We start from the raw sequence: 19,679 nt of genomic DNA on the forward strand, positions 1-19,679 counted from the left end.
TTGCCCAAACTGGAAAGTGTCAGGTGATTGACAGTATGTCTGTCATCTGAAAATCAGCCTGGGTAAATGTGAAGAGACTCCTCACCAGAAAGATGGCCATAAGCCAATGTATTGTTTTATCCAGAACAAGTCATGAAGATAATTTATTAAGATAAGGAGAGCAGGGAAACTACCTATATATCAGGTTTTCACCCAATAAATCAGGATCTTTTGAAGCTACCTAAAGGGGCTTCATTGTCTCTAACAGTGGGTTGTTTAACTTGGGATATATAGACCCATAAGTGGCTTGTGGTTAGATTTTAAGGCATCCATGAACTTGGATGAGAAAAAAAAGTTCATATCATTTCAATATAATTTATTTCTTTTGCAATCCTCTGTGTGTGTGTCTCTCTCTCTCTCTCTCTCTCTCTCTCTCTCTCTCTCTCTCTCTCTCTCTCTCTCTCTCTCTCTCCCTCCCTCCCTCCCTCCCTCCCTCCCTCCCTCTGTGTGTGTGTGTGTGTGTGTGTGTGTATACATTTAAAGACATTATTATGAGGATTGTATAGGATTCGTCAGATTGCCAAGGGGTACAACAGCACATAATGGTTCAGAACCCCTGTTTTAGGGTAAAAAATAATAAAAACTTCTCTTTTTAGTCTTTAAGTCCTTACAGAACCTGGCCCCAATGGATCTGATCAGTTTTATCACACATAACTCTTCACCTTGCACTTTGCAGGCAAGCTGTCTATTTGTTACTCACACATGATGCTCTTATCTCTCATCTGTATACCAGTCATCTATGGCTGCAATGCATTCCCTCTTTAACCACCTCATAATCCCTCTCTTCAAGATGCTGCTCAGGCACCATATTTTGTAAAAAAAAACTTCCTGATCCTTACCTTCCTTGTTGTAGCCCCAAACAATTTCTAGTGCCTTTCCTCCAAATTAGCTTGTTTAATTTCTTTGTACATGCTTGCTGTTATTAATTTGATGCTTATAATGCATAGATTTTTATATGTAATTTTTATCTCCACCCTTAGCATTCTAAAGTCATTGCAAGACAGGATTGATTTATTCTTTGTACTTATTTGCCCAGTGCTTGACTCATAGTACGTACTTAAAATACTTGTTTCATTGATTTAAGTATTGATATGTTATAAATGACAAGAGAAAATATGAAAAAGGATTCTAGACCTAATAAGCCTGGACTTAATAACATTGCTGGACCAGGAAAGCATTATTTGGACATTGAATCACTTTTTGTTTCATTAACAATAAAATGTCCTTCATATACTAAATAATATATTATTTATTATATTATGGTAGTACTTTAGTCTGAATGAAGATCACATTAACAAACCAGGATAAATCATAGAACCAGAGAATATTAGACACCTTAGATACCATTTGATCCAAACTTTACTCCAATGCAAGAATCTCATGCAATAGTCTCTAACAGAAAAGATTATTTAGCTTCTGCTTAAATATTTTTTGTAATGAAGAAATCCCTTCTTTGCAGATTAGGCAATATTTCCATCACCAATCAACTTAAATTATTAGAAGTATCCCCTTTTTAGTGCTATCTTTCCTTTCTTTAACAGTCACCTACTGGCCACAGGCCTGCTTTCCAGAGAAAACTTAAAGGTTCATGTCCTTTAGACATGACAACCTACCACATTTTTTTTTTCTGGGGGTGGGGAAATGAGTGTTAAGTGACTTGCCCAGGGTCACACAGCTAGTTACTGTCAGGTGTCTGAGGCCAGATTTGAACTACAGTCCTCCTGAATCCAGAGCTGGTGCTTTTCCCACTGCACGACCTAGCTTCCCTCACCTTCCACATATTTGAAGATGATATCGATAAGTCACATATTGATGATGCTTTACTCTACAGAATAAAACTCTTTTGTTTCCTTTGACCATTTTTCATACACCGTGATTTTTAGACCTTTTAAAAGCTTAGACATTCTCTTTTGATATATTATTATCCTGCCATTAATATATCATCCTTTCTTCCAAAATTAGTGTCTGTTTACAAGATGAAGTGGCAAAAATAAATAATTTTTACTGCAGTGTATTGAATCAGTGTTCTATAATAGATTTTATAATATTTTTTATAAGAAGAATGGAAGACAACTCTACAAAATTATGGGAAAGGGATCTCTTTTTTCTCTCGACTATATGAAAATGTCATCTACCCTGTGGGTTATAAATTTGTAGGTAGGAAAAATTATTCAAAGCAGTTTTTAAATACATATATGAATAAATACTTTCTATAAACTGAAATCAAAAGGTGCTATATGTGTGTATTATTTTTCAAATGCATAAAGCTCATGAGTTCTAAATTACAGGTGCAATTGTGTTAAAATATACTAGTAGCATAAAATTATTATTTGGAATTCATAAAATGCTTTGATATTAAGAAGTGGTAGTTATGCTCTACACTTCTCTTGAGTACCATTCCCACTATACCCAATGTCTTTGGACATTTCTAGGTAGATGTATCCCAGGCTTCTCAAAGTTCACACATCTAAAACGGTGACCCACATTCAAAATCTCAGTCATTGACTTTGCTCTCTCCCATATCCTCCCTTCATCTAAAAGGTTTTTACATCTTATCATTTGTTCTCACATTGTAACCACCATAACTCAGGTCTTTATTACCTCTTTCTTGGATTGTTGTAACAGACTCCCAATTGACCTTCCTGCCTCCAGTCTATTCCCCAGACAGTTGTGAAATGAATATTCCTAAATTAAGAGTTTGAGTATTTCAGTTCTCTGCTCAAGAAATCTTAAATGTTTGCTATTCACCTCAGGATGAAAATATAAACTTCCCCTTAGGGAAAATATAAAAATATATAAACTTGACATTGAAATGCCACCATAATAAGGCTCCAAACTACTTTTCCAGTGTAACTTGACATTATTGTCCCTCATATCCTGTGCATTCCAGGCTAACTGGCACAGTTGCTGTTTCATAGATATAGATAGATAGATGTAGATATAGATATATCTAGATATATCTATATCTACATCTATATAGGTATATATCTCTATCTATAAATACACACACATATATGTATATATATATGTATATATGTGTGTGTATGTGTATATATATAAAATCCTATTGCTATGTCTTTGCAAAAGCTATCCTCACTATCTAGAATGTTTCCTTACTTACCACTGCAATCTAGAATCCCTGGTGTCCTTAAAGGCTCAGCTCAAGTGCTACTTCATACAGAGCACATTTTGATTTCTCCTCATTATCCCAGGCATTAGGATCCTTTCACCATGGCAAGTACCTTATAATACTTTTGTGTAATTTATATTTACTCATCTGTGTTCATTTTGTCTCTTTCTGTCCACCCCTTGAACAATAGAATATAGGATCCCTGAGGGCATACAGTTGTTGGTTGTTCTCTTTGTTACAGCAACTCTAGGAATATTATGTGATTCAATAAGGTTAGAAATCCCTGGCATATTGGTTTATTTTTTTGTTTCTTGCATAAATGTAGGTGTATTTAATTTCATTTTTTAAAAATCACATGATTATTTTCAGGTACATAACAGTTGTTGCAATTATATTTATAACTGTTTGATGTTCTCAGTGTCAGAATACCTTATAAATAGATATATGCTCCCTATTCTCCATTACGTTTTCAACTTTTTCTTTTCAACTTTCTGACTACTGTGGATTCTCCTTTTCTCGGGCTTATGTATCTGAATGGCACAGTTTTATTTCAAGGATCTCTTCTTGCATTTCAGAATTTTATTTTCTTGCCAGATTTCTATATCCCTACTTCTTAAATATACCAATTTTTTAGTTTATCTAGCTCATCAAGGAATCAGTCTATACCTTCAGTTTCTCCCCTCTCTATTTCATTTTTTTTTTTGCAGGGCAATGAGGATTAAGTGACCCACCCAGAGTCACACAGCCAGTAAGTGTCAAGTGTCTGAGGCCAGATTTGAACTCAGGTCCTCCTGAATCCAGGACTGGTGCTTTATCCACTGTGCCACCTCGCTGCTCTCTATTTCATTTTCTATCTAGCTAACAAGATAATCTCCCTAAAATATGTCTGACAATTCTATTATCCTGGTCAAGGACCTTCAATTGCTTTCAGTTTCCACATTTTATTATAAACTATAATAATCAAAACTATTTTTGTACTCATTAAGAAATATAAAAATAAATCAATAAATGAGACTTTAGGAAAGACAAAGAAGCAATTGAAAACAGTAGTCCAAGGTTAATAAAGCTAAAAATTTAAAATACTAAGGAATGGGAATAACATGGATCCTTATTTTAGAGCACCTGTGTGAAAAAGCAGTTTGGCAGAAATTAGGTTTTCACCAGCCACCAAGTTATCTATCATAGAGAATAATGGAAAGAACTATCTTTAAAAACTATAGTTATGAGGAAACTTCTTTACAAAATAAGGAACAGATTTAAGTATGAAAGGAAGAATTGTTAATTTAAATTGCATAATATGAAGACGTTTATGAATAAATGAATCATGCACATAAAAGAAAAAGAGAACTTGTCAGGTGAGAAAGAAAAAACTGTTGCAACAAATAATGCTACTAACACCAGGAATTCAGGCCTGGTTTGATATTAGAAAAACTATTAGCATAATTGACCATATCAATAAAAACAACAAAAAATATATGATTATCTCAATAGATATAGTAAATTTTAAAACAAAATACAACACTCATTCCTATGAAAACACTAGAAATGATAGGAATAAATTAAACTTTCCTTCAAATGATAACTACTATTTATTTAAAACCATTAGCAAGCATATCTATAATGGGAATGAGCTAGAAGCCACCCCTATAAGACTGGGGTTGAAAAAGGATGTCCAAGGGGCAGCTAGGTGGTGCAGTGGGTAAAGCATTGGCCCTGGATTCAGGAGGACCTGAGTTCAAATACGACCTCAGACACTTGACACTTACTAGCTGTGTGACCTTGGGCAAGTCACAACCCTCATTGCCCTGAAAAAAAAAGAAAAAAAAGAAAGAAAAAGGATTCCATAAACACTACCAGTATTGAATATTGTACTAGAAGTGCTAGCTAAGAGAAGAAAAAGAAATAGAAAAAAAAAACCTGGAAAAGGCAATGAGGAAACACAACTATCACAGATGATATGATGGTATCCTTAGATTATCAACTAAAAACTAATTGAAATAATTAACAACTTCAACAGAATTGAAGTATGTGCAATAAAAGTATGTCATCAGCATCTTTGTATATTACCAACAAAGTCCAACAGCAAGAGGTAGAAAGAAAAATCCATTTACAAAAATTGCAGACAATAAAATACTTGGGAGTCTACCTTCCAAGACAAACTCAGGAACTATATGAACACAATTGCAAAACAGTTTTCACACAAATAAAGTAACACTTACCCAACTGGAAAAATATTAATTGCTCATGGGTAAGTTGAACCAATACAATAAAAATTACAATCTTATGGAAATTAATTTATTCAGTGCCAATCAAACTACCAAAATTATTTTATAAAGCCAGAAAAAACTAATAACAAAATTAATTTTGAGGATCAAAAGGTCAAGAATATCAAGGGAATCAATGGGAAAATATGTGAATGAAGGTGGCCTAAGCATACCAGTTCTCAAACTGTATTACAAAGTGGTAATCATCTAAACAAGATGACTAAAGAAACTGGCTAAGAAATAGAGGTGTATCAGTGGAATAGATTAGATGCGCAATACATAGTAGCAAATGACCTTAATAATCTATTGTTTGATAAACCCAAACATCCCAGCTTTTCGGGTAAGAAATCAACATTTGACAAAAACTTATTGGAAAAAACTAGAAAACAGTTTGGCAGAAACTAGGCACAGATCAGCATCTTACAGAATATTCTAAGATAAGGTCAAAATGGGTACATGATTTGAATGTAAAGTATGATATCATAAGGGAATTAAGGGAGTATGGAAAATATTGCCTGTAAGATCTATGGATAAAAACAGAATTTATGAAAAAATAGGGGATTACAGGATGCATAATGGATAATTTTGAGTGCATGAAATAAAAGGTGTCTTTCCCCCACAAATATAACCAGTGCAAACAACATAAGAAGTAAAGAAGGAAACATGAAAATTATGGCAAGTTTTTCTAATATAAGCCTCATTTCTCAAATATATATGAAGAGTCATTCTCCAATTCATAAATGGTCAAAGGCTATAAACAGGCAGTTTTCAGAAGAAGAAATCAAAACTATAGTCATATAGCAAATGCTCAGTCGCTATTAATTAGAATAATGCAAATTAAAACAATCCTGAGTTATACCTCAAACCTAATATGAGAGAAAAGGAAAATGGTGAATGTTGGAGAGGATGTGGAAAAATAGGGACACAAGCTCACTGTTGGTGGAATTGTGAATTGATCCCACCATTCTGGAGAACAATTTGGAACTATCCTCCAATAGCTATAAAACTACACATACCCTTTGACCCAGTAACAGCACTAGTAGTTCTGTATCCCAAAGAGATTTTTTTTTAAAGGAAAAGGACGAATTTTTACAAAATTATTTATAAAAATTATTTTTGTAGTGGCAAGGAATTGGAAATTTAGGAGATACCATCAAGGCAGGAACAGATGGAGGAGCTGCTATATATGATTCTCATGGAATACAATTGTTATATAAGAAATGATGAATAGGATGGTTTCAGGAAAACCTGGGAAGACGTATAGGGAGTGATGCAAAATAAAGTAAGCAGAAGCAGAACACTGGACACACTAATAGCAATATTGTATGATGAAAAATTATGAAGGATTTAGCTTTTTTGATCAATACAATGATACAAGATAATTCCAAGGACTGATAATGAAAAATTCTACCCATATCCAGAGAAAGAATTGGTGGAATCTGAATGAAAATCAAAGCATATTTTTAAACTTTATTTTTCTTGGTTTATTTTTTTTTGGCCTGGGTTTTCTTTTGCAACATTGCTAATATGGAAATATATTTTATATTACTTTATATTGATAATCTATATCAAATTGCTTGACTTCTCAAAGAGGAGTAGAGGGTAGGGAGACAGGGAGAGAATTTGGAACTCAACATTTAATACAATTTTTACATGTAATTGAGGAATATTTAATGAAATAAAAATGTAATGGGAGAAATTCATAGCCAAGATACATAAGGAATCTCCACTCCATAAATTGACAAGCATATAAAAAATTCATACTTTAGGCCTTTTGCTAGGCCACGGTAATACAAAGGTATAAATGAAAAAATCAAGGAGATTAAATTCTAAAAGGAGAGACAACATGAAAATATATAAATATCCAAGAAGAATATCCAAAATAAATACAAGATACCTTTAATGTAATACCAGCAGCTTTGGGAGTCAAATGAAGTAACTGACAAATATTTATAAAAAACTAGAGCAATACCCTACTGGAGGTGTTCAAAGAATAGGAACATTTTTTTTTTCAAAAACAGTATTGCAACATATCAATGACCACATCAAACCTTGCAATAAATCACTAATTCTAAGAGAAATGAAAACTGAAACAATTTTGAGATTTCAATTTATCGTCATAGGATTCTCAAAGATTTTTTTTTAACATTTGAAATAGTTACTATTGAAAGAACTTCACAAGCTTGAAACACTAACACAAAACTTCTGGGGCAGAGAATTGGTCAACAGGTGATTTGAGCAATGCCCAAAACAATAAGAATGTTTACTGGTATCAAAGGCCATACTACATTTCTTTCAGTCTTCATGAAAAATGCCTGTACAGCATTTGGAACCTGAAGAGTTTTCAGAGACCCTAAAACAAAAATCCACCTTTTAACACTAATATTCTTCTGGAGGTGCCATATGGCTCTGAGTCATAAAACACAGTCATCAAAATCTCAGAATGCCAAGAGGGTAATGGAGAGATGTACAGTGCCATAAATAGGCTGAAGCATATTGCCAATGACAGCTCATGGGCAAGAAATCATACGAAAGATAACATCCCCAAAGTCTATGAACCAAAAAAAGATTTGAGCCAGTCATGTAATAAGAATGAAGGATAACTAACAGATAGCCCAGGTGGAGCATTAGCATTCCAGAAAACTGGAATCAAGCTTGTTGCTTCCCCTAGGGAACATTTATTTATGGAAGGAACTATAAAGAGGGGAGTCCTGAAGAGTGAGAAGATATGGATGGGATTTGATCCTCATTAGGAAAGGGAATATTCACATTATTTACCTCACTGATGTGTTGAAATATACATTTTTTTCTCAGTATGGGAAAAAGGAATGCTGTCAAACATTATGAGTTTTAAGAGTAGCAGATACAATAGTTCTGCTTCCAGTAAGACCTCACCCCGACTCCAAGCCATTATCCAGAGCACAAAATTGTTGTAGATGCAGTATGATATCTGACTTGGTGTGTACGCTCCCTCTCCCCCAGCTAGGACTTCCTCAGAAGCAACAGCTTCTAAAGACCTGGAAAAGACAATAATTGCCACCAAAGCCCCTGATAGTGACAAAAAGTTAACATGTATTATTTTATTAATGGAAATGGCATTGAAGAAGATGCATTACTATCTGCCTTGCCTCTGCATCCTGGTGCCTTCCCTTCTGACTTATATCTGAAGTCTCCTATATATGTTGGGAGCAAAAACTACTGCCTTAGTTTTCTATTTATACCCCCTATGATTAGCATAATGAGTTGTATTTTGGAAGCTTTTAGTGATTTTAAAAAATCAGTTTCTGGAGGTGGAGCCAGGATGGCAAAGAGAAGCCAGGAAATTGCCTGAACTCTCCTGAGTTTCCCTCAAAAACAACATTGAATCAAGCCTCTAAACAGATTATGGAACTACAGAACCTACAAAGATACAGAGAGACCCAATCTTCCAACTTGAGATAATTTAGAAACTTGGAGGCTGTTGGCCACAGCACAGATTAGCATCTGAGGCCCCTTGGTCCTGGCTCAGCAGGCTGGTGGCACAGCTGGCCAGTTGTGAGACCTGCCAGCCCCAGCTCAGAGGACAAACTACCAGCTAGAGAACCACCCACAAGACAGGCACAACTAGGCCAAGCCATCCCAGCACAGGGAGCAAGCCCAGGGCAGTGAGGAATCAAAAAACCACAGAGGCCACAGAGCAGAAAGCCAGTGATCAGGCTTTTATCCCCCAGCACAAGGAACTTGCAACAGTAGCCCCTGTGCCTCAGTGACAGACCTCAACTTTATAAGTAAAAAAACAAAAAAACAAAAAGCCCCTACAATATGAGTAGGAAACAGAAAAGGGTTCTTGTCATTGAGAACTTCTATGTCAACTGGGAAGACCAAAACATAAACTCAGATGAGGACATTACTGCCAAAATACCTACATGCAAAACCTCAAAGGGGAAGATGAATTGGTCACAAGACCAAAAAGCCCTCTTGGAAAAGTTCAAAAAGGATTTAAAAAATCAAATAAGAGAGGTAGAGGAAGAAATGGTAAAAGAAATGAGAATTACATGCAAAAAGAATTATGAAAAAATAGTGAACAGCTTGGAAAAAAGAAAGACAAATATTGACTGAAGAAAACAATTCCTTAGAAAATACAATTGGCCAAATGGAGGGAAAAAATGGCCAAATGGAAAAGGAGGTGCGAAAGCTTATTTAAGAAAATAATGCCTTAAAAATTAGAATTGGGCAGATGGAACCTAATGACTTCTGTGAGACACAAAGAAAGTCAAAAAGAATCAAAAGGTGTCAAGGAGAGGGAGGTGTCAGGGTAAAAAGACCACTGGCTTTTGGGACAAGTTCCAGTGTGTGAAGGTTGATAATTAAAGTTCTTAAGTAATTCACATAGTTGTTTTTCTTGACAATGCTGTTGTCACTGAATAAACTTTTCTTCTGGTTCTGCTAACTTTATTTTGAATCAGTTCATATGAACCTTCCCAGATTTTTAAAAAAACATTCTTTTAAAAAATTTTCTTATGGTTCAAAAATATTTCATTACATTCATTTGCCGTAATTTTTTTTCAGTCATTCTCCAGGGCCCAACTATTTTTTAAAACGTCAATATTATCCTAGGATGGCTGTATTGTAACAAAACATAGAAAACAATCATTTCTGAAGAATTTAAAATTAATATCAGAGAACTTCAGAGAGGCACAGGGTGGATGTGAACAGGCTATGATTAATGAATAATTTCAATGAAATAAAAAATAAAAGACATAATCAAAGTCTAGAATTTTTAAAAAATGACACACCACTTAGCTGCACTCACAGGTCTTGGAAAATCACATTTCACTGTACAAATAATTCTCTGTCATTATGGTTTATGGAAGAGGTTTGGCCCTGGGAAGCCTGTGTCTGGTAAGAGGGGGCTTCCTTTTCCCACACTTACTAGCTATTTTTTTTTACAAACGTTCATTTAGGTTTCCCAGAGATGATTGCTTTATGGATTCGGTTATAACTCACATTCAAGACCCCAAAAGAGGAAAGTGTAAAGGTACTTAATGTCGAAATATTAATTGGGTTTGAGAATCAGAGTGCCACCCTGAGGAAAAAGGATGTGATTAGCATCAGAACAGTTACATCTCTTCATAGAAATGCCCATAAGTTATGTCCATCACTACTACCAGCCAATTAGCTTGGAGCTGTGTGTGTAGGGACTGCTCCTGGGTGGGCCACTGAGGACTTCTTCTCCATGAGAAGGGGGTAGGAGGTCTTTTCCACTGGAGGGGGTGAGAGGAGCAGCTTCAGGTGCAGAGATCTAGGGTTTTTTCTTTCTTTCTCCACGTGTTCCTTTTGCTAACCCCTTATATACTTTAATAAATACTTAATGCCCAAAGATTGGTGCTATACCTTTCTAATTTAAGGTGACCACTCATTAGATTTTTAGACATCACAGTTAGAATTTTAGGCTCCACATGGGTATGAGACTAGTTTGTTAATCCTATTCAGAATGAAATTCTAAACACGAATAAATCACAGTGCAGCTTTAGAGAATTACTATATTCACCAACATAACTATGGTTACAATCAGTTGGTAGGCTAATATTTTAGCCTCATTAAAATAAATATTAGTTTTTCAACATTTTTAATTGTTTATCTATTCTTGAAACTACAATGCCAAGCTTGTCTTGGCACTTGTCTGCTCAAAAAACAGATGAGGCATGGGCAAACCCTATTGTTTTTGGCCATCCTGTTTTATGCTAAAGCATCTCCTTTGGTCAGCCACTTAACAGGCCCTATGCAGACAGCCTATTTTCCTATTTCTCTCCAAATATAGATAAAGCTAAAGTTCAAAATAGAGAACTAGGAATACAGTGTTGGATAGGAAACACATGGCCATTCTCTGTACTATGAACAATTTCTCATTTTTAAAAGACTATTTGGAATATTTGAAGGATTAAGAGAACTCTAAAAACTGAGTGGTCAGGCAGCAATAGTAGAAAAATAAATAAGCCTGGGAAGGATTTGACAACAAATTACTCTAGAACATAAAGAGGAAGATAGCTTCTGTATCAAAAGAAACCAAGCTAAGCCAAGGTTTTATACTAGATGTTCAGAAATAGTTTTTTATCACAACTTAATATGCAATGTAAGAAAGAGAAATTAAAGATTAATGGTAATGAAGCAAATTTCAACATGGGATTTTTATTTTAAATTTACTGATGCAACAGCGTGTTTTAGAAGTAGTTTTAGTTCATGTTGTATAGATTTAGCAATTTAGCAATTTATATTTTCACATTGTAGCAAATAAGAGAGAATTCATTGATATTAACAGGCATGAATTTGATCAGAAAGTCCCATAAGAATCTGACTCTTGTGCCTAAAACACTTATCTACCTAATATCATCATACCCAAATTTCAGATTCAGTTTTTTTGATAGATGTATGTTTCTCATAAAAGATCAAATTTTCAAACCATATCTTCATAAAAATATGAAGGGACAACAAAAATCACCAGAGGTAGAATCCTTCCAATTTTATTATAAAGAAAATTCTATGTTGATTTATTACTGTAGTCTACATGTAATTTTCATCTATTTAGTAGTAGCAGAGCAAGTGGGATGATTTTTTAAAAATTCCCTTATCATTTTATTGATACTTTTAAAAGTATTTTATTATTTTCCAGTTACATGTAAGGATAGTTTTTAACCTTTGTTTTCATAGGATTTTTACTTCCAATTTTTTCTCTCATCCTCCATTCCCTTCCTTCTCCCCAAGACAGAAAGCAATCTTATATAATTTAGATATGTACAATCACCTTAAACATACTTCTGCATTAATCATATTGTGAAAAAGAATCAGAACACAAGGGCAAAACTTCACAAAAGAAGGAGAAAAATGTCCCCAAAGTACAAACAGTATAGTTCAATTGGAACTCATAATCCAAAGTTCTTTTTTCTGGGTGTTAAGAACATTTTCTATGATGAGTTCTTTGAAATTGTTTTGGATCATTGAACTACTGAGAAGAGCCAAGTCTATCACCATTTTTTATCACATAATGTTGCTGTCACCGTGTACAATATTCTCCTGGTTCTGCTCCTCTCAGTCAGAATCAGTGCATGTAAGTCCTTCCAGGTTTCTCTGAACTCTTTCTGCTCATCATTTCTTAGAGCACAATAGTATTCCATTATATTCATGTACCACAACTTGTTTAGCCATTCCTCAATTGATGGGCATTCCTTCAATTTCCAATTTTTTGCCACCACAAAGGGGAGCTGCTATAAATATTTTTGTACATGTGGGTCCTTTTCCATCCTCTATGATCTCTTTGGGATACAGATCTAGCAGGGGTACTACTGGGTCAAAGGGTATGAACAATCCCATAGCCCTTTGGGCATAGTTCCAAATTGCTCTTCAGAATGATTGAATCAGTTCACAGCTCCAACAGCAATCCATTAGTGTTCCAATTTTTCCATAGCTTCTCCAACATTTATTATTTTTCCTTTTTGTCACATTACCCAATATGATAGGTGTGAGGTGGTACCTCAGAGCTGTTTTAATTTTCATTTCTCTAATTAATAGCGATTTACAGAATTTTTTCATGTGGCAATAGATAGCTTTGATTACTTCATCAGAAAACTGACTGTTCATATCCTTTGACCATTTCTCAATTGCAGAATGACTTACATTCTTATAAATTTGATTTAGTAACTGATATATTTTAGAAATGAGGCCTTTATCAGAAATACTGGTTCTAAAAATTTTTTCCCAGCTTTCTGTCTCCCTTCTTATTTTAGATGCATTTCTTCTGTTTGGACAAAACCTTTTTAATTTAATGTAATAAAAATCATCCATTTTGAATTTTATAATATTCTCTATCTCTTTTTTGGTCATAAACTGTTCTCCTTTCCATAAATCTGAGAGTTAAATTATTCATTCCTCTCCTAATTTACCTATGGTATCACCTTTTATGTCTAAATCATGTAACCATTTTGACCTTATTTTGATATATGGTGTAAGATGTTGGTCTTTGCCTAGTTTCTGCTATGCTCTCTTCCATTTCCCAGCAGTTTTTGTCAAATACTGAGATCCTCTCTTAGAAGCTGGAGTATTTGGGTTTATCAAACAGTAGATTACTATAGTCATTTACTACTGTTTCTCCTGTGTGTATTCCATTGATCTACCACTCTATTTCTTAACCAGTACCAAATAGTTTTGATGACTGCGCTTTCTAGTATAGCTTCAGATTTGGTATGGCTAGCCCACCTTCCTGTGCATTTTTTTTTCCATTAGTTATCTTGAGAATCTTGACTTTTTGTTCTTCCAGATGAATTTTGTTATTATTTTTTTCTAACTCTTTAAAATAATTTTTAGGCAGTTTGATTGGTGTAACAATGAATAACTATGTCAATTTAATTAGAATTGTCATTTTTATTATATCAGCTCAGCCTATCCATGAGCAATTGATATTTTTCCAATTATATAGATCTGAATTCATTTGTGTAAAAAAGGTTTTGTTGTTGTGTTCATAGAGTTCCTGGGTTTGCCTTGGCATGCAGACTCCCAAGTATTTTATATTGTGTACTGTTACTTTAAATGGAATTTCTCTTTATATCTCTTGCTGCTGAGCTCTGTTGGTCATGTATAGAAATGTTGATGATTTATGTGGGTTTATTTTATATCTTGCAACTTTGCTAAAGTTGTTAATTGTTTCAAGTAGTTTTTTAGTTGATTCTTTAGGATTTTCTAAGTATACCATCATATCATCTGCAGAGTGAAAGTTTTGTTTCCTCTTTACCTTTTCTAATTCTTTTAATTCCTTTTTCTTCTCTTACTGCTAGAGCTAACATTTCTAGTACAATATTAAATAAAAGAGGTGATAATGGACCTACCTGTTTCACCCCTGATCTTATTGGGAATGCCTCTAACTTATCCCTATTACATATAATGTTTGCTGATGGTTTTAGATAGATACTGCTTATTATTTTAAGGAAAGCTCCACCTATGCCTATGCTCTCTAGTGTTTTTAATAGGAATGAGTGTTGTATTTTGTCAAACACTTTCTCTGCTTCTATTGAAATAACCATATTATTTTGGTTAATTTTTGTTATTGAGGTGGTTAAGTTGATAGATTTCCTGATGTTGAGACAGCCTTGCATTCCTGGTATAAATCCCATCTGGTCATAGTTTATGATCTTGGTGATCATTTACTGTATTCTCCTTGCTAATATTTTATTTAAGTTTCTCGCATTGCTTGCTATTCCTTAGGGAAATTGGTCTGTACTTTTCTTTCTCTGTGTGATGTTTAAATTGGTAGAATTCACTTTTAAACCCATCTGGCCCTGGAGTTTTTTTCTTAGGGAGTTCATTGATGGCTTTTTCAATTTCTTTTTCTAATATGGGCCTATTTCAAGATTTTATTTCCTCTTCAGTTAACCTGGGCAATTTGTATTTTTGTAAATATTTATCCATTTCACTTAGATTGTCAAATTTATTAGTATATAGTTGGGCAAAATAGCTCCTAATTATTTATTTAATTTCCACTTAATTGGTGGGGAATTTACCCCTTTCATTTTTGATACTGGTAATTTCATTTTCTTCTTTCTTTTTTTAATCAAATTAACCAATGGTTTATCTATTTTATTTTTTTATAAAACCACCTCTTAGTTTTATTGATTAATTCTATAGTTTTCTTGCTTTCAGTTTTATTAATTCCTCTATTGATTTTTAGGATTTCTAATTTATTGTTTAATTGGGGATTTTTAATTTGTTCTTTTTCTAGCTTGTTTAGTTGCACGCCTAATTCATTGATCTCCTCTTTCTTTCTTTTTTCTTTTTTTTTTAATTCATGTAAGCATTTTGAGATATAAAATTTGCCCTAAGCAATGCTTTCGGTGCATCCCATAGGTTTTGGTATGTTGTCTCATTATTGTGCTTCTCTTGGATGAAGTTATTGATTGTTTTTATGATTTGTTGTTTGACCCACTTATTCTTTAGGGTGAGATTATTTAATTTCCAATTAATTTTCATTCTACCTTTCCATGGCTCTTTATTACATATCATATTTATTGCATCATGATCTGAGAAGGATGAATTTACTATTTCTGCCTTTCTACATTTGACTCTGAGGTTTTTGTGACCTAATAGATATTCAGTTTTTGAATATGTGCCATGTACCACTCACTGAGAAAAAGGTATATTTCTTTCTCCCCCCATTCAATTTTCTCCATACATCTAACATATTTAGCTTTTCTAACTTTCTATTCACCTCATTAACTTCTTTCTTATTTATTTTGTGGTTAGTCTTATCTAATTCTGAGAGTGGAAGTTTCAGATCCCCCACTAGTATAATTTTGCTGTCTATTGCCTCTTGTAACTCATTTTACTTCTCTAACAATTTGGATGCTATACCTCTTGGTGCATACATGTATAGTATTGATATTATTTCATTATCTATTGTACCTTTTAACAAGATGTAATTTCCTTCCTTGTCTCTTTGATTAGATCTATTCTTGCTTTTGTCCGAGATAAGGATTGTTACCCCTGCTTTTTTTACTTCATCTGAAGCATAATTTATTCTCCTCCATTGTTTTACCTTTACTCTGTGTGTATCTCTCTGCTTCAAATGTGTTTCTTGTAAACAACATATTGTAGGATTCTGATTTTTAATCTACTCTGCTATTTGCTTCCATTTTATGGGAGCGTCCATTCCATTTACATTCATAGTTCAGATCATTAACTGTTTATTTACCTTCATCCCCTTTCCCCCCTTTTTTGGGTACTCTTTTCCCCTTCTTTCACCCTATTCCTCTTGACCAGTGTTTTGTTTTTGACCACTGCCTCCCTTAATCTGTTCTCCCTCTTATCAGCTGCCTTTACTTTTTATCCTCCTTTTCCCCCTCCTTCTGCCCTCTCTTCTATCAATGCCACCCTTTACCTCTTCCCCTTTTTCTTCCTTAAGGAGGATGCTAAGTTTCTTTATACAAATGGGAATGTATGTTATTCCGTCCCAGAATCAATTCTGATGAGAGAAAGGTTGAAAGAATGCTCACCCCTCCCTTCTTTCCCTCTATTGTAATGGATTCTTTTTGAGTCTCTTCATAGGATGTAATTATCCCCATCCACCTCCCCCTTCCCCTCCTCCCCCTAGTCTCCTTTTATTCTGCCCCTTAAGTTTCTTTTTTTTAAATAAAAGTATTTTATTATTTTCAAGTAACATGTACAGATAGTTTTCAACATTGTTCATATAAGATTTCCAATTTCAAATTTTTCTCCCTCCCTCCCCTCCCTCCCCTCCTCTCCTCAACAGCACATAATCTGATATAGGTTATGTATAATAACATAAGTTTCTTTATATCGTCATGTCAAAGTCAATTTTATTACAAGACCTTAATAAAGATACAGATCCCAAGAGTTAAAAGTATTATCCTCCCTCATAGGGATGATAACAGTTTAACCTCAATGAATAAGCTTTCCAAACCTCCCTTCTCCCTTTACCTCTTTATACTTCTCTTGAATCTTGTATTTGGAGATCAAATTTTCTGTTTAGATCGTCTTTTTTTTTCAGGAAACCTTGGAAGTCCCCTATTTCATTGAATGCCCATCTTTTTTCCCTAAAAGTAAATGATCAGTTTTGCTGGGGTTTTGATTATTGGTGGTAATCCAAGTTCCTTTGCCTTCCTGGAATTTCATATTCCATGCCCTGAGAACCTTTAATGTTGAAACTGCCAGTTCCTGTGCAATCCTGCCTGTGGATCCATGATATTTAAGTTGTTTTTTATGACTTCTTGGAGTATTTTTCCTTTACCTGATAATTCTGGAATTTGGCTACAATATTCTTTGGAGTTTTCCTTTTGGGGTCTCTTTCAGGAGGTGATCGGTGGATTCTTTCATTGACAGGGCAGTTCTCCTAGATTATTTCCTGGAATATGGTGTCTGGACTCTTTTTATGATCATGACTTTCAGGTAGTCCAATAATTCTCAGATTATCTCTTCTAGATCTATTTCCTAGTCTTTTGTCTTTCCAATGAAGTATTTCACATTTTCTTCTATTTTTTTCAGTCTTTTGATTCTGTTTGACAGATTCTTGGTGTCTCATGGAGTCATTAGCTTCCATCTGCCCAATTGTAATTTTTAAGGCATTATTTTCCTCAGTAGGCTTTTGTACCTTTTCCATTTGATAATCCCCCCCCCCCATTTGGCCAATTGTATTTTTTAATAAATTGTCTTCCTCAGTTAAATTTTGTACTTCTTTTTCCAGAATTACTCTCATTTCTTTCATTTTTTTTTCCATTTTTTCTTCTACCTCTCTCATTTGGTTTTTAGAAGCCTTTTTGAGCTCTTCATAAAAGGCATTTTGGTCTTGAGATAAGATCATCTTTCCACTTGAGTCTTCACTTGTAAGCATTTTGACAGACTCATCTGAGTTTGAGTTTTGGTCTTCTCTTTCACCATAGAAGCTGTCAATTTTGTTTTGTTTTGTTTTGTTTTTGTTTTTTTAGTGAGGCAATTGGGGTTAAGTGATTTGCCCAGGGTCACACAGCTAGTAAGTGTTAAGTGTCTGAGGCTGGATTTGAACTCAGGTATTCCTGACTCCAGGGCCGGTGCTCTATCCAATGTATCACCTAGCTGCCCCAGAAGCTGTCAATTTTAAAGGCCCTTTCTTGTTTCTTACTCACATTGTAGCCTATTTTAAAACTTATAAAGATGAATTCGGCTCTTGGGACACAGGGGTCACTGTTGCAAGCTTCTTACCACTCTCAGCTGTACCACTCTCAGCAGGGTTGAGCTGCAGCTGTATTGAGCTGCTGGTAAGTTGGCTGAGCTGCCTTTTCCTTTTGCCCAGGTGAGACAAGCCTTTCCTAAAGTCTTCTAAATTATCTGAAGTAGGAAGAATATGTCTCTCTGTCTTATTGTAGGTTCTGTAGATCCAGAATCTGTTTAGAGGCTTGATTTAGTGTTGTTTTTGAGGGAAACACAGGAAAGCTCAGCCACCTTCCTGGCTTCTCTCCATCATCTTGGCTCCCTAATGATTCTTTTAAGGACTTTTTTTTTGGGGGGGGGGGACAATGAGGGTTAAGTGACTTGCGAAAGGTCACACAGCTAGTAAGTGTCAAGTGTCTGAGGCTGCATTTGAACTCAGGTCCTTCTGAATCCAGGGCCAGTGCACCATCTAGCTTCCCTAAGGACCTTCTTGAAGCACAGATATATCATTTCAATATCAGTATTTTCCAGGGGCACTGTTAAACTCAAATCATAAAATACCAGTGTCCAAAGACTCTGAAGAAATAAATTTGCTAATAGTCTGAAGAACAAATAAAAGGCAAATGATTAATGTGAAACATATTGCCAATGAAGAACAGGGCAGGTGAATCTTTATAAACGATATCGTGAGACATGTTACAAAAATCTTTATAAATGATATTAACATAATGACCCAGAAAAAAAGAAATTGTTGTAATGATTAGTTAGAGTGACTGATATAGAACCCATTTCCTCCACTAGTGTCCATAGTCACCAGATCTAGAGGAAGGTCCCCAGCCCATTCCATGGATGAGAACGTATTGAGGGTTAGATTCTGAACAATTAGCATGTCCACATGTATTCTATTAGCATTTCCACAAAAGAAGGTACTATACATGCATACATTTATGAATAATGATTATTTAACGAAACTGAGATATCATCAGTATGAGTATATGTAAGAATAGATACATTTTCATTCTGTTTGAGTCTTGTTCAAGTCTTCCCATGAGCTTTTTCTTTCCTTTCTCTGTCTTTTATCATTCCATAAGTAATAGTACAACAGATAAATATTCAGTGTGTTTATATATAGTTTCCATTGGGTATTCCACATTCTTTTATATCTATGGGACCTTTCTCTCTGTCTTTATCATTTATTGCATATATACATAGCAGTGGGTTTGTTTAAAACAGATGTATAGTTTAGCAAATTTTCTAATATACTTCAAAATTATGGTCTAGAATGACTGGACTAATTGACAGTCATCAAGACCACATGAATATACTTGTCTTGCCATGACCCTGTCAAGATTTAACATTTTCATTTTTTAATCTTTGACAGTTTGCTGTGTATAAGATAGAACATTAAAGTTGTTTTAATTAGCATTTTTCTTAAAATGTGTGATTTGGGACATTTCCATGATCATAGAATCATTTTGATGGTAGCTTTCAATTCTTTTGAAAACTTGTTTCTTCAGCTCTATAATTATGAGTAAAATGCCTCAAAGGAGAGATTAAAAAATACACCTCCCTGTCATCTT

The sequence above is a fragment of the Dromiciops gliroides genome, chromosome 6, assembly GCF_019393635.1.
Source record: "Dromiciops gliroides isolate mDroGli1 chromosome 6, mDroGli1.pri, whole genome shotgun sequence".
Taxonomy (NCBI): Eukaryota; Metazoa; Chordata; class Mammalia; order Microbiotheria; family Microbiotheriidae; genus Dromiciops; species Dromiciops gliroides.